Source organism: Vipera ursinii (assembly GCF_947247035.1).
Source record: "Vipera ursinii genome assembly, chromosome: 3".
In the NCBI taxonomy this organism is placed as follows: Eukaryota; Metazoa; Chordata; class Lepidosauria; order Squamata; family Viperidae; genus Vipera; species Vipera ursinii.
This window is the reverse complement of record NC_139516.1, coordinates 152,651,801-152,676,856: the sequence shown is the minus strand read 5'-3', so window position 1 is coordinate 152,676,856 and position 25,056 is coordinate 152,651,801.

The window sequence follows — 25,056 nt, the reverse complement described above, 5'->3', positions numbered from 1 at the left end:
TTGGGAGATAGATGGTTACATGCCTTATAATTCCCAATATATTGCCATCTTACACAACATAGCCATAAGGGGAATGTCTTGGTTCATGGGTCTTTCTTGGCAATTCCCACTCTTTAGCACCACACTATACCAATGATTGTGTAATTTGCAATGGTAAGTATGAACACTGTTCTTCAGAGGAAGTGCTATGTCATCCAGAATAGAACATTCCCCTCATTCCTGAACTGAGAATCACTTCCACTCTGTTTCTACCTTATTAAGATTTAGCTTCAGCTTATTTACTCTCATTACTCTCAACTAGAGAGGGATAACCTCAACATATTCAGGAGATCTCACTCCAGTTCCCATAATGATCACAGAAAGCAGCTTCCTATAGTTTATAAAATGGCACTGGAGACATTTAGCAGTGCTAACTCTACAGCAAGACCATCAGGATGTCAAGTTGCAATGGCCCAATGTTATTCCATGGATCCTGCCCTGCAGCTAGAATAGAACCATTGTATAACATTCACTTCTCCAACCAAAGGTCCTCAGAGCCAGTTTAGGATGAAAAATTCTTGGTAAATTGCTGGTATTCCTTCTGGTAAAGGTCAGCAACCTGGCAATCAAGGATGAAACTATCCACAAGCAGGCTGGAGCCTAGGATGAAATTGATCTAGATAATCAGTATTTTTCTTGCGTTCTTAGAATTGGGCTATCATCTTTCAATTATCTTGACAAAAGAGAGATAATCTGTTGCCAAGTGAAATTTATCATAATCTCCCAGATCCAGGCAGGTCTGAGCCAGGAATTATGATAACACCATGCCCTTAAGAGCAACCAAAACACTTCCTGAACTCATCCTATGAATACCCTACCACTAGTTTGATTTAGCCATGTCTTGTCCACATAGTCAAGCTATAAAAATTGAAATTGATCCCAGAGGACTGGGTAAAATGATGCAACAGATCTCTCATTTGGAACTGTTAAAAGGGCAGCATTTAGATCATTATGAAGACAAGTGGGTTATTCTCCAAAGGCACTGCAAATTTATTGCACCAGAACCTCAAGGATTATAAACTAACATTTCATTTGGTGGATGACAATAAATTGTGAATAACTTGGAAAAACTGCACTGCGTAGTTCTCAAGAAAGCAAGTAAGGTCTCTTTGTTCTCCCTCTGCCCCTTCCCTTACCCAGTAGATATGATTTTGTCCTCTAGTGCATGTCCATTTACTCTTGTACTAAGTCCTTTGCCACATTGTTCTAGCCTGCTCCATTGTTCAGAGCAGGCTAGCCTATACTGTGCAGCATAAGAAAGTCTGCGACATCTGAGTCCTTCGGGAGAAGGGTGGTATAAAAATTAAATTATTATTATTATTATCTTACCATTCCACTGAGAAACCAGGGATTGAATAGGGAAAATTTTCCAGAGCATTTCCAGAAATCTATCAGATCCCTTAAGTCCCACAAGGCGAATCCTTTTAATAAGACCACAACTCCTTCAGATGAAAATAGGTATCATGAAACATAATTTCACTGGGAAACAGTCTGTCCATTGAAGCTATTGCAATGTAATTCTTTCTAGATCACCTATCATTTCCTCTGAGACAAATATTAAATCAAGGGTATGTCCTGCTTTATGGGTCAGGCTGGAACCAATTTGGACTGCCCCATGGGTGTCATGGATGCTATAAATTCCTGACCTAGCCTGCTCCTTACAGTTTCTGCAAGAATGTGGAAATCACCATATCTGAGTCCATTTGTGCCAGATGGTACAATACTGTTGGGAAGCAGGAAAGGAAATACATCAGCATCAACACAATCTGTCTTTTTGGACCATCTGAAGATACAAGCAATTGTAAAGTTGCAGAGATTGCCTTGTGAAAAACAGAAGTTTGGATCATAATAAATCTTCCATCATTTTCTAATATTTGTTTGCATTGCATCAAGTAACCAACATAAGCAAAGTTTGTCCTCTATTATTACTTAATGTAATAATTATTAATTAAAAGATAGTATTCTTATTATAGGTATCATATAACACTGTTAGGCCAGATGTTACAGTAACTGAACAGCTAAATTTCTGGTTATTGGAAGAGTGATTTGAAAGTAATAACTATTTGTGTTTTTCTTATCATTGATGATCATCTGAATCCCTTTTTGCAAATGAACTCCTTCTGCACATTTGAGTTAGTGCATTAAAAAGAAGTCAGAATTTGGAGAGAATAAATGAATGAAACTGTCCCTCATTAGTACAGCATGGAGCAAAAACCTTTCCCCTAAGAAAAGCAAACTCTGAAAAAATAGCAAATGCTTCTCCACCAAAATTATAGATAGCTTTTCTAAGTGCAGAGTGTGTGCAGTACAAAATACAACACACCCAATTATATATTTTATTAAATGTCAATTAGTTACAGGAATGCAAGCAGAGCCATTTCTGCCAACAGACAAAATGAGGCAGGTGGCTCAAACAGCAGATGCCAGGAAACAGCTGCACAGTACCCCTGTCCAACATGGATAGAATGCATAAGTAGTTTCTCATAGATTAAAATGAATAAAAGGGAGTGGTTCCTTATAGAAAAATCAATTTTGTCCATGTTCAGGAGCAATGCTGTTTTGTATCACAATTCACAGTAGTGGAGAAAAGATCTGGTACTCTGTCTCAGAAAGAGCAATAACAATAGCAACAAAAGTCCAGGGCCAGACCAAAACCCAAGGGAACAAGAGCCAAGTAGGCAGCACTAGAGAATTACCCAGAAGATGATTAAAATTTCCTGCTAGTCTTTGTCTTGATTGGAAGCCTTTGTAGGACTTCCAGTTGATAAGGTTCAAAGGGTTCCTTCTACCACTTCTACCTTTGATTGTTTAATCTGTAGCCATGATGGCAGACCAGTTAAAGAGCTTTGCATAGTGATGCTCTATGAGTCTCAGCTTTTGTTAGTGCAGGAAGGCCTAATAATAATAATAATAATAATAATAATAATAATAATAATAATAATAATAATAATAATAATAATAATAATAATAATAATAATAATAATAATAATAATAATAATAAAAAGAAGAAGAAGAAGAAGAAGAAGTAGAAGTAGAAGTAGAAGAAGAAGAAGAAGAAGAAGAAGAAGAAGAAGAAGAAGAAGAAGAAGAAGAAGAAGAAGAAGAAGAAGAAGAAGAAGAAGTTGTTGTTGTTGTTGGAAGGGACCTTGGAGGTCACCTAGTTCAACCCCCTGCTGAAGCAGGAAACACTATTCCATTTGAGACAAATGGCTGTCCAGTCTCTTCTTAAAAACTTCCAGTGTTGGAGCATTCACCGCTTCTGGAGGCAGGTTGTTCCACTGGTTAATTGTTCTAACTGTCAGGAAGTTTCTCCTTAGTTCTAGGTTGCTTCTCTCCTTGACTAGTTTCCATCCGTTGCTTCTTGTCCTGCCTTCAGTCACTTTGGAGAATAGCTTGACTCCCTCTTCTTTGTGGCAGCCCCTGAGATATTGGAACACTGCTATCATGTCACCCCTCACCCTTCTCTTCGTTAAACTACACATACCCAATTCCAGCAACCGTTCCCTATATGTTTTAGCCTCCAGTCCCCCAATCATCTTTGTTGCTCTTCTCTGTACCCTTTCTAGAGTCTCGACATCTTTTTTACATCGTGGTGACCCAAACTGGACGCAATATTCCAGGTGTGGCCTTACCAAAGCATTGTAAAGTGGTATTAGTACTTCACGTGATCTTGATTCTATCCCTCTGTTAAAGCAGCCTAGCACTGTGTTGGCTTTTTTTGGCAGCTGCAGCACACTGCTGGCTCATATTGAAGTGATTGTCTACTAGGACTCCGAGATCCCTCTCACAGTTACTACTATTGAGCAAGGTACCACCTATATTATACCTGTACGTTTGATTTTTCCTGCCTAAATGTAGAACCTTACTTTCTTCACCATTGAATTTCATTTTGTTAGATAGCACCCAGTGTTCGAGTCTGTCCAGATCCTCCTGTATTTTAAGCCTATCTTCTGGAGTATTGGCTATTCCTACCAGCTTGGTGTTGTCTGCAAATACCCAAGTCTGGCAGTTTCCAGATCTGATGGAACTGCAAGTCCAGATTTCCAATCAGAGTGGTTTGGAGAGGGCTATGCCTGAGAAAAAGACGCAGCTGCCTTAAAGAGCTGATTGGATTTCAGTTACAGAAAGGCACATTGTGACTGGGTACCATAAAAATACTTTTTAACAGCATAACTCTGAAAGTGCTGTGTAAATGCATAGAAGAGAGGAACAGCACTCATGTTTGCACAAAATGAAAGACTATTTCCAAAACATTTTCAAAGTGTGCCTGGAATCCACACAATAGGCCCGCCTACCTTAACAACATGCATATTTTTCATTCAGTTTCTCAACCTTTTTTCCACCATTGCCTGCTACCATTTTCCACAAAAGGTTTCTAATATTTTCAAAGGTGCATCAACAAAGGGGATCACAATCTGCACATGCACAAAACTTTGTGTATCACAGATGCTATTCTGCTATTCAGATGCTATACGTTCAGCTGCATTAATCTGAAAGTTTCTTTCTGTAATGAGCAGTGTGAATGCTTGATTTAAGAATTGTTAAGGCCACTTGTAAGTCTAAATATATACTTAAGATATACTTGTAGGGTTGGTAGAATGTGAGGTGATACTCTGGAATCTAGAATACAAATCCCTTACTAGATTTGTATTTTATGCAGAAAGTATTGAAAACTGGGAAGAGAGAGAGGACATGCATTTTGTAAGCACCCAACTGAATGAAGTTAAGCTCACCTGTTGTATCCAATTGCTGTTAAAATAGTACAAGATTGTGCAAAACCATTCTGGGATCCTTCTTCAGATGTCCAAAGGGTATCATCTGTGATAGCAAATCAAAGTTGGATGATCTGCCATTCTTTCATAGGCTATTTAAGGTAGGCTTTGTGCACATAAAACAATAAAGCTGTTAAAACATCACAACTCCAAATTAAATAAAATGGTCCCATCTACTTGTGGACCACATGATGTCACTATTATGGCACTCTGTTTTGCCCACCAATTGTCACCAAAATGACAATTGACCCCCACAGTTTACCTCCAGTTACAAAAATCTGCCTTTGCTTTAACAGTTGAGTAGGCAGACAACTTAAATACACATTATTTTGCCATATAAGCATTAAAAGGGGAAGAAAAACTAAAATCCATAGAATCACATAAAACTGTTGAATCGGAGCCATTTCTTCCTACAATTATTTTGTGCAATTATTTTGTGCACATGGTTTACATCATTTCCATTTTGTGATTAAGCTGTGTAAGAATAGACATGACATGAGAATAGTTTGTTTCTCAGTTACCAGATAAACATTTAACCACCAAGTTTATTGTGAAAGAAACAGCAAATATCTTGTTACATTCTAAGGTGTAACAAATGTATTGTAGTTAAAGGTTTTTTTGTGAACTTTAGGGAACTTCATAATCTTCAATGGCTATTGCTATAATGTGGCAGTCTTTAATATGATAAAAGATATTTTTGTTATTACCATATAATCAGTTAGCCAATTTTGAGATTTAATGTGACATTTATTATGAAATTTAAACTATCTAAAAGTTTACAATTTCATATCTACACAGCACTATCTCATCTTAATAAGCTAAAGTGTTTCCATGGAAAAATTAACTTCTTGTGCTGTTGTTGTTTCTTATGAAATAAACAAATTTAAGTGCAAGAATTAGCAAAATCTACTATATTTTGCCAAAAGTGAAAACTTTCAGAATATACTAGTGTCTTTCTTTCTTTCTTTCTTTCTTTCTTTCTTTCTTTCTTTCTTTCTTTCTTTCTTTCTTTCTTTCTTTCTTTCTTTCTTTCTTTCTGGAATACAGTTGTTCAAAGATATGTTCTGAATAATGTCTCTAATCAGCAAATATATTCCAAGTACTTGGGCTAATTATGTAATAAAGGGATCACTCCTAATTTTTACAAATGTTAATATAGGCATTTAACTTTCATTGCTTGGAAAGTGTGAGCAGAAAATAAGAATTCTACTAGTGTGAGTACCTTGCTTTATACTGGGGTTTAAAAGTGTAGGGCACTGCAGATCTAATGCTGTATTCAAGTTGCAAATTACCCTCCTTGGCATTGAAATATTGCTGCAATTAAACCCGCAGTAAAGTATTAAAAGCAGGAGGGGGGGAGGGGAAAAAAACCCTGTAAACTGCTTTTGCACTGAGCTACATGAATCTTCAGGGTAGAAGAAATTTTAATGGAAGATCTGATGAATTTTTTTGATTTTGGATTCTATAAACTCAGTCCAACAATACTTTAGAGAGCTCTTGTTCTCCAAGACTCTATCATAATCTAAGACATCAGGGACCGAGCCAAGAATTTTCCTCTTACCTTATTTCTTACAACAGCCAAAAACTGTTAGTTCAGGTAGTCCTCAACTTACAACAGTTTATTTTAGTGATTCATTAGAAGTTACGATGGCACTGAAAAAAGTGATTTATGACCATTTTTCACACTTATGACCATTGCAATATCCCCATGATCAGATGATCAAAATTCAGATGCTTGACAACCGACTCATATTTATGATGGTTGCAGTGTCCTGGGAACATGTGATCCCTGTTTCTAACCTTCTGACAAGCACAGTCAGATTCACTTAACAACCATGTTACTAACTTAACAGCTGCAGTGCTTAACAACATTGCAAGAAAGGTCATAAAATGGGGCAAATATCTCACTTAGTAAAATAAATTTTGGGCTCAGTTATGTTTATACATTGAGGACTGCCTGTACTTTTTTATTTACTCACATACTTGTCTTTATTAATAAGTTTCTACTATAGCCAACTGAGTAATACTTTATAAAGGAAATAATGTATTAGGTATTTCAACTATTGAAATGTATTTGTAATTGGACTACCTATGAGGGATGAAGCAGTAGATTAAGCTATATGCTTTACAAATGGCAGTATTAGAACGCACAATGTTTGCCAAGCTAAACCCAATGAATCATATTATCTATGAACTCATTGTGGAAATTTAAGCATTCAATCCATCATCTATGGAGATTCTCAGTCATCCAGGTCTTGGTTGTCCCAAAGGTACGTTTTCAAAAGGCAAATGGACTTTGTTTTCTTTGAAGACGTTTCGCTTCTCATTTAAGAAGCTTCTTCAGAAATGAAATGTCTTGAAGGAAAAACAAAGTCCAGTTGCCTTTTGAAAAAGCACCTTTGGGACATTCAATGTTATCAGTTTACATTCCCAGGGAGCGCACTAAATATTCAATGATATACATTGGGTGCTTTGCTTCATAGTATTCATATCCTATGTGTAACAGAACAAAACATTCTAAAGGTACTACTAAGGTTTGCAACAATCTAATGTGGCAGAAACAGACACTTAGAAACATGTAGAGTTTTGGTTTTTGCCTTTAAAAAATTAAGATTGGGTAAAAAAATATGTCAAATGTTCCAAGTGCCCAGAGAATTTTGCTTTTTCTTTTGGTAAACATTTAAAAACATGATTCCATTGCTGGCAGTCTAAAATAATACAATACTGGGAGAGATTATGCCACATAAACCGAAGCAAGTAATTTGGTAAAATCGGAAACAGAAATCTTGAATTTGGCCTCTTAAGGATTCATGTCCCATCAAGAGCCTGAAGTGACTTTTGGCTTGTGTTCTTCCATAAGCTAACAGAGAAAAAAGAACTTGAGCCAAAATGTAGGTGTGCAATGAGATGTTTTATTGGAAAGTGATGTTTTTAGATACTGACTTATTATTTATCAATACAACCAAGAACAGTCTTCTTAAATTATTGCTGAAATGTAGCAGCATCAGAAAATAGCAGTGCTGGGGTTGCACTTACTGAAATTGCAGCTCATCAGAAACTAATCAAAATCATATTATGTTCCCTGTATAGGAGGCAGATGGAGCTCAAAATATGTTCAAGGTAAGAGACCTTGGGCAGGCAGGCTCTCTTTCCTCAACCCAGGCCCCGTTCCACTTCTACAGGACTAAACAAGCATGAAAGCCGTGGACTTCAAACAATAATGTCAATTGTCCTTAGCCATTTCTTTTATCAGAAAAATAAGTCTCTTGATAGATTTCATATGTTGGCACTGCTGAAGGCCTGGTCAGTGTGAAAATGTTTACAGACTGAAGAATTCACGTCTTTTAGAATAGAACCAAAGGAGGTTGACAATACACACATCCTGAAGGTAAGCAAATAAACTATGATGCCATTTTACAGTAAAAAAAAAAGTGGAACATCTCCATGTTTCCCTTAGATAATTTTCCTCCTTAACTGCTGAGTTTAAGGTTTGCTTCATGACAATATTTAATTATTTTGTTGCATTTATTAAATTTATGTGCTGCCCATCTCACTGTTGAGTGACTCTGGGCAGCTTACAATATAATAAAACAATAAAACATTCAACGTTAAAATATAGCACACCTAACAGTTATCAGGAATTCTAACTTTAATCTTAATATTTTGAAATTTACAAAAGATTAGGGCAATGCGATGGCTCAGCGCCATGTGATGGGGTGAGCCCCCTCTTCTCCCCAGGTTCTGCCAACCTTGCAGTTCAAAAGCATAGAAATGTGAGTAGATAAATAGGTACCACTTTGATGGGAACGTAACAGTGCTCCATGATGTCATGCTGGCCAGATGACCATGGAAATGTCTTTGAACAGCATTGGTCAATGGCCTTGAAATGGAGGTGAGCAGTGCCCTGTATAGTCAGCAATAACTAGCAGAATAAAATCCTTTACCTTTTTTTACTTTACAAAACACTAGCGATTGAAAGCCCATTTGAAAAGTAAAGATTTTTTTCCCTTTTATAAAATGATTACTACAATCATTTTTCCCAAACCCACAAATTTGTTTCTTTCGGGTTTTGTTTTGTTTGTTTTTTTAAAAAAAAACTGTTGGCATTGAAATGTCCTTGCCAAAATCTTCAGCATCTACCAGTGGAATTATATCTGGCTTCGTATACCACTTTAAAGAAAACCAATCAAGCCACATTACTGCTTAGGGTAGCATCTGAATCTAATCATGGGTTGACCTTTGGAGATGGGCAGCGTATAAATTCAAATAAATATAGTTGCACCAAATGTGTGAAATATCTGATTGCATTGATACCATATAGATACAAGGAAGTATTCTCCCTTCTGTGCATTGCTTTATCCATTGTGACAGAAGATGGGAGAAAAAGTACAAGATGGGCTGGGATGTCAACCAGCTATGTATATTTTTTAAAAAAATAACTATAGATCAAATGAATAAATGACCTTGAGAACAAGCTGCATCCATACAGTATGCTGTCTACACTTTCTCAAAATCTCCATCAAAAGCTATAATTGTGAGAGTCTGAAACATAGTCTTTGAAAGGAAGGTTAGGTACTGTATTCTATCAGCCAAACAGGAAGATTCAAAAATATGCTTTAAAGTACAAATAAGTGGGGATAGCAACAATCATTACAATACAGAATACTTCTTTTCAATGAGATAAGCAGCTACTAATGCTACTTTTCAGGGTATTCCAGCCAACTCCTCTGCCAAATGTTCTTTTCCCCTTATGTGTACATTTACACAAAGACACTGCACATCCTGGGGCCTTCAGGTATGGCCCGTCCTCATAGCACTACTGGTTTTGTTTGTTTTTGCATGTTTTGATTCCCAGAACATCTTAATTCTCCCTAATACTTGCCAGCGCTCCCTGGCTAAATTTACTATTGGAAAAATCATTACTGCAATATATTTACTAATTATTAGACAGGGAGCCCCTGGAGGCAAGGATGGATATAAATCTAACCAGTAAATAAATAAAGCGCTTGTGTAAATGTTAAAAAGGAAAGAGTTTTTATATTTGCACATATTCAACTTCAGCTACTCATGTAGGTATGTCCTTGTATTTTCTTGACATTCATATGGAAATTGCTTGCCATTGCTTAGTGCGGGACTGGGGTTATTTTTAATGTCCCAGTCTAGCTTGCAGTCAAACTGGTGGTTTTCCATGCAAGTACTAGCCAAATCCCTTCTTAATTAAGCTTTTTCAAGATAGCATAGTTCAGCCAGATGCCAATATCATTTGTAACTCTTTTGTTGTTGTTAGCTGCGAAGTCATGTCTGACCCATTGCGACCCCATGGACATTGTTCCTCCAGGCCTTCCTGTCCTCTACCATGTTCTGGACTCCATTTAAGCTCACACCTACTGCTTCAGTGACTCCATCCAGCCACCTCATTCTCTGTCGTCCCCTTCTTCTCTTGCCCTCAATCTTTCCCAGCATTAGGCTCTTCTCCAGTGAGTCCTTCCTTCTCATTAGGTGGCCAAAGTATTTGAGTTTTAGCTTCAGGATCTGGCCTTCTAAAGAGCAGTCAGGGTTGATCTCCTCTAGGACTGATAGGTTTGATCACCTTGCAGTCGCAAGAGTCTTCTCAGCATCATAGTTCAAAGGCCTCAATTCTTTGGTGCTCAGCCTTTCTTATGGTTAAACTTTCACTGCCATACATTGCAACTGGGAAGACCATAGCCTTGACTATAAGCACTTTTGTTGGCAGGGTGATGTCTCTGCTTTTTAGTGTGCTGTCTAGATTTGCCATGGCTTTCTTCCCCAGTAGCACGCGTCTTTTAATTTCTTGGCTACAGTCCCCATCTGCAGTGATCTTGGAGCCCAGGAAAATAAAATCTGTCACTACCTCCATTTCTTCCCCATCTATTTGCCAGGAATTGAGAGAGCCAGATGCCAGGATCTTGGTTTTCTTAATGTTTAGTTTCAAGCCAACTTTTGCACTCTCCTTCTTCACCCACAACAAGAGGCTCTTTAGTTCTTCTTCACTTTCTGCCATTAGAGTGGTATCATCTGCATATCTTAGGTTGTTGATATTTCTCTCGGCAATCTTAATTCCAACTTTTGAGTCATCTAGCCCTGCCTTTCTCATGATGTGCTCTGCATATAAGTTAAATAGGCAGGGTGACAGTATACAGCCTTGCCGGACTCCTTTCCCAATTTTGAACCAATCAGTGGTTCTGTGTCCAGTTCTCACTGTTGCTTCCTGACCCGCATATAGGTTTCTCAAGAGACAAATAAGATGGTCTGATATTCCCATCTTTTTAAGAACTTGCCACAGTTTGTTGTGATCCACACAATCAAAGGCTTTAGCATAGTCAATGAAGCAGTAATGTTTTTCTGGAACTCTCTAGCTTTCTCCATGATCCAGCATATGTTGGCAATTTGGTCTCTAGTTCCTCTGCCTCTTTGAAATCCTCCCTGTACTTCTGGAGTTCTCGATCCCATACTGCTGGAGTCTACCTTGTAGGATTTTAAGCATAACTTTACTAGCATGAGAAATGAGTACAATGGTGCGATAGTTTGAACATTCTTTGGCACTGCCTTTCTTTGGAATTGGAATGTAAACTGATCTTTTCCAATCCTGTGGCCACTGTTGAGTTTTCCAAATTTGCTGGCAAATTGAGTGTAGCGCTTTTAGTGCATCATCTTTCAAGATTTTGAATAGCTCAGGTAAAATACTGCCACCTCCACTAGCTTTGTTGTTGCTCAGCTTTTCTAAGGCCCACTTCACTTCACATTCTAGGATGTCTGGCTCGAGGTCAGTGACCACCTCATTGTGGTTATCAGGGACATTAAGCTCATTCTTGTATAGTTCTTCTGTGTAATTTTGCCACCTCTTCTTAATCTCTTCTGCCTCTGTTAGGTCCCTGCCATTTTGGTCCTTTATCATGCCCATTTTTGCATGAAACGTTCGCTTCATCTCTCCAATTTTATTGAAAAGATCTCTGGTCCTCCCTAGTCTATTGTTTTCTTCTATTTCTTTGCACTGTTCATTTAAGAAGGCATTCTTATCTCTTCTAGCTATTCTCTGGAATTCTGCATTCAATTGGGCGTATCTTTCTTTTTCTCCCTTGCCTTTCGCTTCCCTCCTTTCCTCAGCTATTTGCAAAGCTTCCTCAGACAGCCATTTTGCTTTTTTGGATTTCTTTTTCTTTGGGATGGTTTTAGTTGCTACCTCTTGTACAATGTTCTGAACCTCTGTCCATAGTTCTTCAGGCACTCTGTCTATCAGATCTAATCCTTAAATCTATTTGTCACCTCTACTGTATATTCATCAGGGATATGATTTAGTTCATACCTGAGTGGCCTAGTGCTTTTCCCTACTTTCTTCAGTTTAAGCCTAAACTTTGCAACGAGAAGCTCATGGTCTGAGCCACAGTCAGTTCCTGGTCTTGTTTTTACTGACTGTATAGAGCTTCTCCATCTTTGGCTGCAGAGCACATAGTCTATCTGATTTCTGTGTTGACCGTCTGGTGATGTCCATGTGTAGAGCAATCTCTTGGGTTGTTGGAAAAGAGTGTTTGCTATGACCATCATATTCTCTTGACAGAATTCTGTCAGCCTGTGCCCTGCTTCATTTTGTACTCCAAGGCCAAACTTGCCTGTTATTCCGGTTATCTTTTGGCTTCCTACTTTAATCCATGAAGGGGCTTATAACACTAGTTATATACATGTGTAGTTTATGGATAAACCTAAAAATAACCTCAGAAACCTTTCCCCCCCCCCTTTTTCCAACTGGTTCTTAATAAGTTTTAAAAAGAATAAAACAAGGCATGTTTATGTTAGTAGAATTTGAATATAAGGATGTGTCTGTAGGTGGGAAAGTTCACAAACCTGGGAATGGGCTCCAGAAAATATATATTTATGAACATATTTTTACCATCCAAAAATAATGGTACTGTTTTTAGCCATATATGGCATGGGAGCATGATATTAGAAGGACTGCCTTCCTCCCATTGTTTCTACCCATCCCATAGGATGGGCAGAATGGCATGCTCCAGGTCCCATTGATCAAGAATTGTCATCTACTGGGGCCCAAAAAGGTGTCTGCCCCCTGGAACATCCTAAAACTCAAGGTTAGGCTGGTCCTGACTCACCTTTAGAAAGGCTTGGAGATCTGGCTGTGTTCCTGGGTATGATGATTGGTAGAAGAATCAAATCCTCACTGGTAATATAGAGCAGGGATATCCAAACCTGGCAATTTTAAGACTTGTAGACTTCAACTCCCACAATTGCTTGCTGGACAATTCTGGGAGTTGAAGTTCAGAAATCTTAAAATTGCTAAGGTTGGACACCTCTGATACAGAATGTCTTTAGTAGCCATTTTGTGTTTACTATGTTTTGATATTTATTTTTTATATTGCATTCATACTATATATTTTAAATGTTTGTTAGCCACCAGAGTTATATTAATGAGATTGGTGGCCATATACATTTATTTAAATTAATAAACTGCGGTATTCAGTAATAGAGCAGCGCTTCTTATTGCTAGTAAGGTCTATGTCTCCTTAAATCTAGTTAAATAGGTGAACATTTTGACTCCTGCAGATAATGCAATGATGAGAAGCCATTGTCTGTTGAATTTCTGCTTGCCATAAGGTAGTAAAAGCACCAGAGCATCACGTAGAAAATAATGGCAATCTTGTCTATAAATAACCATCTATTTATTATCCACTATGTATTAAGCAAAGGGAAAATAAATTATGAGTCACAATATATGCTACATTTTTGCACACATCTTTACGTGAACATTTCATGAGAGGGGGGACAGGCAAGTAGGCAGGCAGGCAGGCAGATATGGCTTCCATATGGTATTAAGGCTGGTATGAACAATATTGTCATTGGAAAAAAAGAGGAAAGATATATAAAACTTTCCTGTTTTCCTGTGAAATTTGCAAGAAACCTGAGAATAAGGAAGTTATTTAAGGTTGTGAGTAGGTTTCCAGCTTTATCTGAATTGGCTTTTAAACAAGACTCTTATCTCAGCAAAATGTCATATCTCTCCAATTTCTGTCTAGTATGAAGCTATAGATTATTATACAACCTGAATATTTTTACCATCTGAGCAATATTATTCATGGGTTTATACTGTCTCCTTTAATACTCACTTATTTGTTTTCTTATAACTTGACAGATTTTAGTTTGATCTCAGCTACATTTCAATTTTTAGCAATCAGTCTAATAATTGTATATTGAAGAGCAATGCAAAAACCCAATAGAGATGAATAAACTATTTCACAATTTTATTATGTGTTCAGCCACTTTTAAGTCTTTTCAGATTTAATCTCTATGATTCATTCTAATTTTTCATTGAGAAGGATTGTCATATATACTTTCTCTGATTCATGTCATCCCAGGTAATGTTATTCAAATGGTTTAAAACATCCAGCCAAATTGATGGCAGATCAGAAACATGGAAGGTACACATTTTTAGGAAATTGGATATAAAGCCCTAATGTAGGACATAAATCTAAAGAGTTTGTTTTGTAGATACAGGACTTGCTCCAATAAAATAAAATAATTTCATTGACTTTGGTAGGCTTCCCTTAAACATATGCATCAAAAACTGAGCTCAGTCATATGTATAGCAAGGATTGTGCAAAAGAAGAACTCCAAGAAGCAAAATTATATGTGTACTACCAGTAAATGTATGTATTTCACCTTTATTCATTAAACTTTTACACTTCATTGCACTTTACATCTTTATTTATTACACTATTCAAATATTGGAATAGCAGTATTCCAGTATTTGAGAGGTTGCCACAAAGAGGAGGGGTTGCAGGACTTGGGTTTGGCTAGTCTAAAATAAATAAGAAATAGGGGTGACATGATAGTAGTATTCCAGTTTTGAGGGGCTGCCACAAAGAAGAGGAGGTCAACTTATTTTCCAAAGCACCTGAAGGCAGGACAAGAAACAATGGATGGAAACTAATCAAGGAGAGAAGCAACCTAGAATTAAGGAGAAACTTCCTAACAGTGAGGACAATTAACCAGTGGAACAGCTTGCTCTCAGAAGTTGTGGGTGCTTCATCACTGGAGGTTTTTAAGAAGAGACTGGACAGTCACTTGTCTGAAATGTATAGAATCTCCTGCTTGAGCAAGGGGTTGGACTAGAAGACTTCCAACGTCCCTTCCAGCTCTATTCTGATTGATTGATTGATTGATTTAGATATTTGTTACAGAACCTAGTCCCGTGGTGGCGAACCTATGGCACGCGTGCCACAGGTGGCACATTGAGCCCTCTCTGTGGGCACGTGCACCATCGCCCCAGTCCTAGGCCTTCAGTTGGGTTTTATAAAATCTTTTCGCTTTAGGCCTCTGCCGCTGTGGGCAAAAAAAAAAGGTTCAATCAATCAATTTCAACTTCTTGCGGAAAAAAAAGATCTCGCAAAGTTGGAATTGATTGAACTTTTTAGTCCCACCCAGTCTGCCGTTACCACCACAGCCACAGCCACCCAAAGGGCCACACCCACCCGGCACCTGATGATACATAAGTGGGTTTTGGATTGCAGTTTGGGCACTCGGTCTCTCAAAGGTTTGCCATCACTGACCTAGCCTTTCAAGGTATCCATCAGGGTCCGAGTTTAGTTCAGTCTTTTATGTCCTCAGTCCCATTATATTCAACAAAGCTTATTTCATAATAGGGATGTTCAAAGATTTCATCCAATTTGAATCTGGCATTTCTTCAATTTTTTTAATCCATATCTGCATAATAAACAGCATAATTAAAATGCAGAATTGCATGATAGAAATTAGAGGTTCAAACCTGGAGAAAAAGAATACCCTTTAAATGCATAATTTTGAAACCAAACATTCGGTACACTTTTAAATACAAATTTGTGAGTATATGTAGGGATAAATGGACTCATTGAAGCAGTTGCACTTTTGTCTCATGGAGAAACCTAGAAAAAGATAGCATTGATTTAAAAGTTCTGCACATGTTCTAACATCTCTTCTTAACCAATTCTGAAACTAGAAAGGAGACAGAGAGAGACAGGGACAGAGAGAAATATAATAAAATGGAACAGAAGTTATTTTCCAGTTAATATGATTCAATAACAAATAAAGATTTGCTGTCCTTTTTTTGGATACACCAGTTATCAGATGCCTTAAGGCAGCTTTACTGTAATAGAATGGATATAAAGCAGTGCAATTCTATACATATCTACCTTCAAGTAAGTCCTTTTAAGGTTTTTTTTATGTTTATTGCCAACTTTTGTTGTACTCTAAAAGTAGCCACAGTCTGCAATCTGCAGGTTGTGTAGCCATATAATTTGTATAAATAAATCAATGTCAAGATGCATTCATATCCTACCATGTAATAAGAAAGGGAAATACAGTATGTACAAGCTGTACAGCAAAATGTATGTTCATAAAGCATCAGACAAATTATTTCTTCTCTATTCATCATCATAAGCTCGAAAGTAAAAAGAGAATAAAATGTGCAAAGAAAGAAAAAAGGAAATAAAGTGAAATAAAGAAAAAGAAACATATAAAGAAGTGATTTCCATTCATCATCACAAGTTACGAACAAACACCTCTTTTTCTCATAATGCAGCCCTTATCTACAAGAAAATCCATAATGCATCACCTTCTCAATCCTGAGGTCAGCAAAAAGTCCATAAAGGGCTGGCAGAATTTCATACAAACATTTCTTTTTTAAAAATTTTGATCAAATAAACCAATATTTTTCAGAGGTAAAAAGGAAGGAATATAAGGTGAAATTAGAAAGACTCCAATGTAGTTAGGAGCTTGATGATTGATCCTTGGCCCTCAGAGCTGCATTCTTGTGGTCTCATCATGAAAAGCAGCCATCCAGACCACATATGGACAATCTCCCATCTTCTCTTTGTCTGGAGTAGTTCCGAAGAATTTTATTCAGACTTTGCTGGGTCATCCTCTCCACCCTGTCAAAGAAGTGTTTAGCTCACCATGACTCCACTGGAAGTGCTATTGCTTTTTCTAGCTCTAAGGAAAGGTGTATTACTTCTATGATAATGTAGTTGAATCTTCATATCTTCTGAAGAGAAAATACAAGATGTTATTAGATGAACACAACTGAATAAGGCTATTTTCTAATTATTAAGAGATGATGTAACACAGTATTATACAAGCCCATAAATACCTTATTGTTATCACTTAGTCCTAATTAAAAAGTCACTGTTAAACTTCTTTTCTTCCTGAGATTAATGAAGTTAACAGACACCCAATTTTAATTTCCTCCCACATCAGTTTGAAAAAACTGATATATTTGTTCACACAATCAAATTTGCTTGCCAAAAGTGGTTAGTCTAGCAATACAGTTGACTTTGTCTCCAGCTAAAAATGCAACATTTACAGCACAGAGTTGTACAGAATTAAGCACCAGTTACCTCAATATGATCTCTTTTATGGCTAAATGATTATAATTCAAATCTTATGGTAAAAATCCATATATTTCAACCCCGATTTAAGTACTTGACTTACAATAGTTTGTTTAGTGACTGTTCAAAGTTACAATGGCACTGGAAAAAATGACTGATGTCCGATTTTCAGAGATACGACCTTTCCAGCATCCCCATGATCACACGATCAAAATTCAGATTGTTGGAACTGGTTCATATTTGTGATCATAGCTATGTCCCAAGGTCATGTGATCACCTTTTGTGACCTTCTGACAAGCAAAGTCAATGGGAAAGCCAGATTCATTTAACAACTGGGTTACTAACTTATCAACTGCAGTGATTCACTTAACAACCAAGGCAAGAAAGGTCATAAAATGGGTAAAATTCACTTTAAAATGTCTCTACCCTGAGACCACAATTGCCAACCTTTTAGCTATTGTGGTTGTTGGGCATTAGGTGTGAGAAGACTGGCATATTGCCAAATTATAATCCTGTGCTCCATTTCATCAGACTAAATTAATTTTCTCCTGGATACACAGAATTGTATTTATTACCTCAAATATTGTTTCATTTCATTCCAGCTACAAAGCAATTCTTGAAACGAACTTCTAATATGCTTAAAATTAGAATGTACAAAAATACCTCAATCTCAGTCTTCTGACAAAGGTCACATGTATTAACATATTTTTCTCATAAAGCAAGGCAGATGTTTGAAATCTGAATATGGCAACAATTTTCCAGAGTAAAACACAGACCTTCCCTTAAGATTTACTGAGATTAATTCTCATCAAGGTTCCACAATTATAGCTAACCTATAATCAGAGCATACAGGTCAATATGCTAAGATACTTAGATTGACTATGTGGACAACTTTCAGTGAATCTCGTTTACTTTTTTATTGTCATCACATTCTAGTTGCCATTCAGTGCATCTGGTCATTTCGAAGGTCCCTATGGACCATAATATACATCCAGAAAATGAAATTTATCCTTGCCTTTGCTCCAGTTCAGCAAATATATCTTTATAGTCCATAGTAAATCTTTATAGTATGGTCTACATCACTACTACTAAGAGGAGCCTCCATGAGTTTGAAGCAATAGGCTCGCCTGCTAAATGGAAGAATTTTGGTCTGATTTGGGGGGAACTGTTTCATTCCATACATTACAAGAATAGGCAAACAAGCCATCCTGTAAAGATTGTTGGATCCCTAAGCCTTTGGATGGAGAGAGGCAAAAATCAAGATGGCAACTGAGACTGTAGCCCCACCCCTTTAAGTATGCAGAAGACTTGCCCAAGCTTGTATCTTGCTGGTGTTATAGGTAGTCCTCAACTTAGAATCATTCATTTAGTGACTGTTCAAAGTTACAACAGCACTGAAAAAGGTAACTTATGGCTGTTGTTCACACAGCCTTTGCAGTATCACCACAATCACATGATCAAAATTTGGACACTTGACTATTTATTTTATTTATTTATTTATTTTATTTGTATACCGCCCTTCTCCCGAAGGACTCAGGGCAGTGAACAGGGCAGTACATATTAAAAGACAAAATACAAAAATTAAAAAAGATTAAACAAAATGCCCACGAATAAGTTAAAACACATTAAAAAAGTAAGTTAAAACACATTCATAAAACCCAACCCCATCCCATCAGGCCAGGCCAGCTTGTTTGAAGAGGTAAGATTTTAGATTGCACTGGAAGGAGCAGAGGTCAGGTGCCATCCGGAGCTCGACTGGAAGATGGTTCCATAAATCCGGTGCGCCCACAGAGAACGCCCTCCCCCTGGGGGCTGCCAGTCAGCATTCTTTGACCGGTGGCACCCTGAGGAGGCCCTCTCTGTGGAAGCGTACTGGGCGGAGGGAAGTTGACGCCGGCCGCAGGTGCTCCCCAAGGTATTCCAGACCCATGCCATGTAGGGCTTTGTAGGTCATTACCCACACCTTGAATCTCACCCGGAAGACAACTGGAAGCCAATGCAGCTCGCGGAGCAGAGGTGTAACATGGGAGTGTCAGGAAACTCCCAATACAACTCTCGCGGCTGCATTCTGTACCAGCTGGAGCCTCCGAGTGGTCTTCAAGGGTAGCCCCATGGAGAGAGCATTGCACTAGTCCAGATGAGAGGTCACAAGCGTGTGAGTGACCGTACGTAAGGCATCCCGGTCTAGATAGGGCCGCAACTGGCGCACCAGGCGAACCTGGGCGAAGGCCCCCCTAGTCACAGCTACTATATGGTCTTCTAGAGAAAGCTGTGAATCTAGGAGGACTCCCAAGTTGAGAGCCCTATCTATGGGGGGTAATAATTCACCCCCCCATAGAGAGAGATGGGATATCCTGAATATCCCGAGATGCCGGTATGCACAGCCACTCAGTCTTGTAAGGGTTGAGTCGAAGCCTGTTCCTCCCCATACAGACCCGAACCGCCTCCAGGCAGCGGGACATCACGTCGAGGGCATCACTGGGGTGGTTTGGGGTCGAAATGAAAAGCTGGGTATCATCAGCATATTGATGATACCCAACTCCAAAACCACGAATGATCTCACCCAGTGGTTTCATGTAGATGTTGAACAGGAGAGGCAAGAGGACCGACCCCTGAGGGACTCCACAAGTGAGAGGCCTTGCGGTCGACCTCTGCCCCCCTGCCAACACCGACTGCAAGCGTCCCAGGAGATAGGAGGAGAACCACTGAAGGACCGTGCCTCCCACTCCCAATCCCCTGAGACGCTGCAGCAAGATACCATGGTCGATGGTATCGAAAGCCGCTGAGAGGTCTAATAGGACTAGGACAGAGGAATATCCCCTGTCCCGAGCCCTCCAGAGATCATTCACCAGAGCGACCAATGCCATCTCCATGCTGTACCCGGGCCTGAAGCCCGATTGGTACGGGTCTAGATAATCCGCTTCATCCAGAACCAGAGGAAGCTGATGCGCCACCACACTCTCAACAACCTTCGCAAGAAAGCGAAGGTTGGAGACCGGATGAAAGTTATTTAACACAGCTAGGTCCAAGGCAGGCTTCTTGAGGAGAGGTCTCACCACTGCCTCCTTCAAGGCGGCGGAGAAACTACCCTCACTCAAAGAGGCAGATATAACCGCCTGGAACCAGCCTCGTGTCCCCTCCTGGGCTGCATAAACCAGCCAGGAAGGGCATGGGTCCAATAAACATGTGGTGGAGCTCAGCCTCCCCATAATCCTGTCCACTTCCTCCGGAGTTACAGGATTGAACTCCTCCCATATAACATTGACAAGACCACCCGTGTCCTGATCATCCGACTCTGCCCAGTCGGAGTCCAAATCGGTCCGAATCCGAGCGATTTTATCCAACAGATGTTGACTAAACTCCTCGGCATGCCCCTGCAAGGGTTCCTCACTCACCTCCTGATTAAGGAGGGAGCGGGTCACCCTAAACAGGGCGGCCGGGCGATTATCTGCGGACGCGATAAGGATACTGAAGTAATTAGACCTCGCCACCCTTATCGCTGCGAGATAATACCTAATATGGGTTCTTAGTCGCAATCAGTCGGATTCAGATCGGCTGGACCTCCAACCGCTCTCTAGGCCCCGTCTCCGACGCTTCATCTCCCGGAGCTCCGTGGAGAACCATGGAGCCCACTGGGATCTGCGCCGGGTCAGGGGCCGCAAGGGAACAACTCGGTCAAGTGCCTCCGTGGCCGTCCTTTCCCAGGCTTCCACTAAGGCATCTGCCAAGCTGTGAGCAGAGGAGGCAGGTGGGGACCCCAGCACTGCCTGGAACCTCTCAGGGTCCATTAAGCACCTGGGGCGGAACCATCTAGTTGGCTCAACACACCCACGGTGGGGAGTGGCAAAATGGAAAACCAGCCGCAGGAAATGATGATCGGTCCATGACAGGGGCATAACAATTGGGGAGCCCCCACCAAGATCATCTAACCACCGTCCAGATAGAAAAACCAAATCTAGGGTGTGACCTCCCACATGAGTCGGTCCATGAATTACTTGCGTCAGGTCCATGGCCGTCATGGAAGCCATGAACTCCCGAGCTAACTCGGATGATCCTCCCAGGGATGGTAGATTGAAGTCACCCAAAACCATGAGTTTGGGGAACTCAATCACCAGCCCCGAGAGGATATCGAGAAGCTCAGGCAGGGCTGCTGCTGCGCGACTAGGCGAAAGGTACACCAGCAGCAAGCCCAACTGCGCCCTAGGACCATACCTCAGTAAGAGAGATTCACACTCGACTATCTGAAGAACGGTGGCCTCCTGCGGACATAAGGTCTCCCTCATAACCACAGCCACTCCCCCACCCCTACCCTGAGTCCAAGGCCGGTGTAGCACCTGGAAGCCTGGTGGGCAAAGATCAACCAGGGGGATACCACCCTCTGGGCCCAACCAGGTCTCCGTGATACAAGCCAGGTCCGCATGCTCACCCTCGACCAGATCCCGGACGAGAGGAGCCTTATTAACGACGGACCTGGTGTTCAAGTACACCAGCCGGAACTCAGGTGGCTGCACATCCTCGCTCCCGGGGCCTTGGGGTGAAGACAGAGGGTCGGAGCGCCTCACCGCTTGTAGATAGCTTGTATTGGCTTGTATTTATGATGGTTGCAGTGTTCTGGGGTCATGTGATCACCTTTTGAGACCTTCTGACAAGCAAAGTCAATGGGGAAGCCAAACTCACCTAGCAACCATGTTACTAACTGAACAAGTGCAGCGATTCACTTAACAACTGCGGCAAGAAAGATCATAAAATGGGGCAACATTCACTTAAAAACTGCTTTGCTTAACAGAAATTTTGGGCTCACTTGTGGTCGGGGGACTATCTATATTTTCTAAAGTCTGGCAATAATACCTTAAAGAATTTTAGATTAATTTTATGCTTCCATGAGTAGGTACATTTGCTAAGAATTTTATTACTACTCTGGGTAGAGAACATAAGACATATTGTGAAATCCATTGCTGGCTTTCTGAGAAGTAAACCTCATTATGTTTAATTAGACTTACTCCCAGCTAGGAAAACTCTTACAGGATTGTAGCCTTACATTATTTTTCACAGGTAATGCTATGAACACTGTTTTGTCTGTTAACCTTTCTTTTAACTGTTATGAATATGATTAATGTGGCATGCAGTGAGGGAAACAGTCAGTGTTTATACAAACGATAATCCTTAAAAATGCAGCTATTTAGGTTGAATAATTTAATGCCAAACTTTTTCCTGGGTTTGAATGAATGAATGCAGACTTTAAAATATATTTTATTAGTCATTATGCAGCATTATTTTCCCTGGGTATCTTTACAAAAGATGTGGTTGTCCCATTTCTTTATATTTTATTTCAGTGTAATCATTGTTCCAATAATACTGTTTTTATCTATTAAAGCAATTATATCTTACTTTTCTCCTTAATGTCTCGCCCACCCCTCCAAATATTCTCATGTCCAATATTTTGCCATCCTATACAAGAATAGAGCGTGCCAGTTTGGTCTAGTGGTTAAAGCACCAAACTGGAAAGCTGGAGACCATGAGTTCAAGTCCCACCTTAAGCATGAAAACCAGCTGGGCAACTTTGGGCCAGTCACTCTCTCTTATCCCAAACCACCTCACAAGGTTGTTGTTGTTGTGAGGGAAATAGGAGGAAGAAGATGTGTTAGATATGCTCGAATCTTGAGTTATTTGTAAAAAAAATAATATTAATAAAGGTGGTATACGAATGCAGAAATAAACATAGTAAGTGACAGAAATCTTAATCCTAAAAAGGTACACATTAAAACAAATTGTTCAAAATGCAATCATTGCTAGAGTTTTGGTATCACAATATTTATTTATTTGTAAAATGTACTGGCCATGCATCTTACCACAGAGTAACTCTGGATGGCTTATAACAAGGGTCCCCATCCCCTAGTCCATGGACTGGTACCGGGCCGTGGCATGCCAGCAACTGGACCACACAAACAAGCAAAGCCCCATCCACGAGATGCAGGCAACACACAAAACCACACCCCCTCTAGTCAGTGGAAAAACCTCTCTCCATGTAACTGGTCCCTGGTGCCCAAAAGGTTGGGGACCTCTGGCTTACAATCTTAAAAAGATAAAAACTATACAAAAACTATACGGAAATATCATACTGTGAAGATCCAAATATTGCAGCCCAATTAAAAGATGGGGAGGGTGGAAACAGCATGGGAGGGTGAGATTGGATCTCTTGTTAATCTATCAACCACCTGCACTTGAGGTTCCCCGTACATATGCTTTGTTTTTAAACCATTTTTTTAAAAAAAAAATCATGCTAACCCTTCAGCACAACTCTGTCGTGTGAGCACTTAGGATTGGGCCAGGCTGTTTAAACTGTGAGTAAAAGACTAAAAAAAAACAAACCCCATTTTCTCATCTACCCTAAAGAACACAATTTAAGAAATTGGCAATCCTGATAAAAGTAGATCAGCAATGCCATGTAAAGAAAATCTTTTGTCAGCACTTCCTCATACATGTAATTTTTTTCTCTATAACTCTAAACTATTTTGACTTTGCTGTTTTAATATGATTCACACTTAGACATTCTGGAGGAAATGAGGTAATCACCCAAGCCCGTGACTGCCCTAAGAATGCACAGATCTGGTTGATGAAGTATCAAAAACAATAGGCAAACACAGTAACCACCAATTTGGCCTCTAGATTCCTGGTTGATTGCTAGAGGTTGCGTGCATATTGTTTATTGATGCCTCTGACAGTGCACACATATTTTTCCACATATATTAGGAAATGCACGTAATTCCTTGCTATGCATAAGTGTCTCTTCATCAGGGTCAATGGCTAATCAACAAGATGGTGCACTGCTGAATGGACCAAGTCCTGTGACTTTCCTACAAATTTAACAAATACTTTTTGTAATATAATACATACAACAAATCTCACAGTCAATCCATTTTTTAAAAGTTTGATGCCTCTTACACCATCTAGTCATTATGTAGCAGACAAAAGATTTTTCAAAAGCCTTAGGCAAGGGGTTGTAAAGAATTAAAGTCACATATTAAATTCCCACCCAGCCACAATGTAAAACTCCACAGATTTACATAAACCTTCATTTCAGATATACTAATATTCAAGCCTATAAATACTTACACTTAGACTATCAGAAAGAACTACAGTAATGTTTGTGTCCTGTTAATGAATTATTTTCTGGTTACTTATATGGAATCCAATCACCTGCTACAATGCAAAAGTCACATGGGAAAAAACCCAGCTGAGTCGAATTAATAAAGGAGAACATGTACTCCAAAGCATGAACAGGAATTAATAAAGATGACCATGTGCCCAAATAGAAATTGCAAGAGGGGTTAAGTTAAAAGAAATTAATGACTCATATGACTTTAGAGATTAAAGATTTTCAGGAATTGACTGTTTCTTTGCTTGCCTTTTTTTTTAAAAAAACATAAATGTTAAAATATACATTGACATAGGCTGAAGTCTTGTTTCATCTGTTGCTCAGAAGCAACTCTTCCATTACTACGTGGGCAAAGAGTGTTGTCCTCACTGTATTTACCATAATAATTTGATCATAAAAATGGAGACTTTAGTTGTAGTTGAGCAAGCAAAGACAGACTTTAGAGCAGAATTAGCTTTAGAGTGTGGTAGCTTAGGGGATTCTGGGAGCTGAAGTCCACACACCTTAAAGTTTTCAAAGACAGCTTTAAATATAAGGGAATGCCAATTTGCAGCTTCACTAGAATAGCTTTGATACATTTAAGGTTGTTCATTGAGCTAAACTTAAGTGGTTGTGAGTAGATTATCAGTGCTAGTACCCACAAAGTACAGATGAAATTTGTTAACCAGGAGCTCTGATGGGTGCAATAGTCAAAGTACAG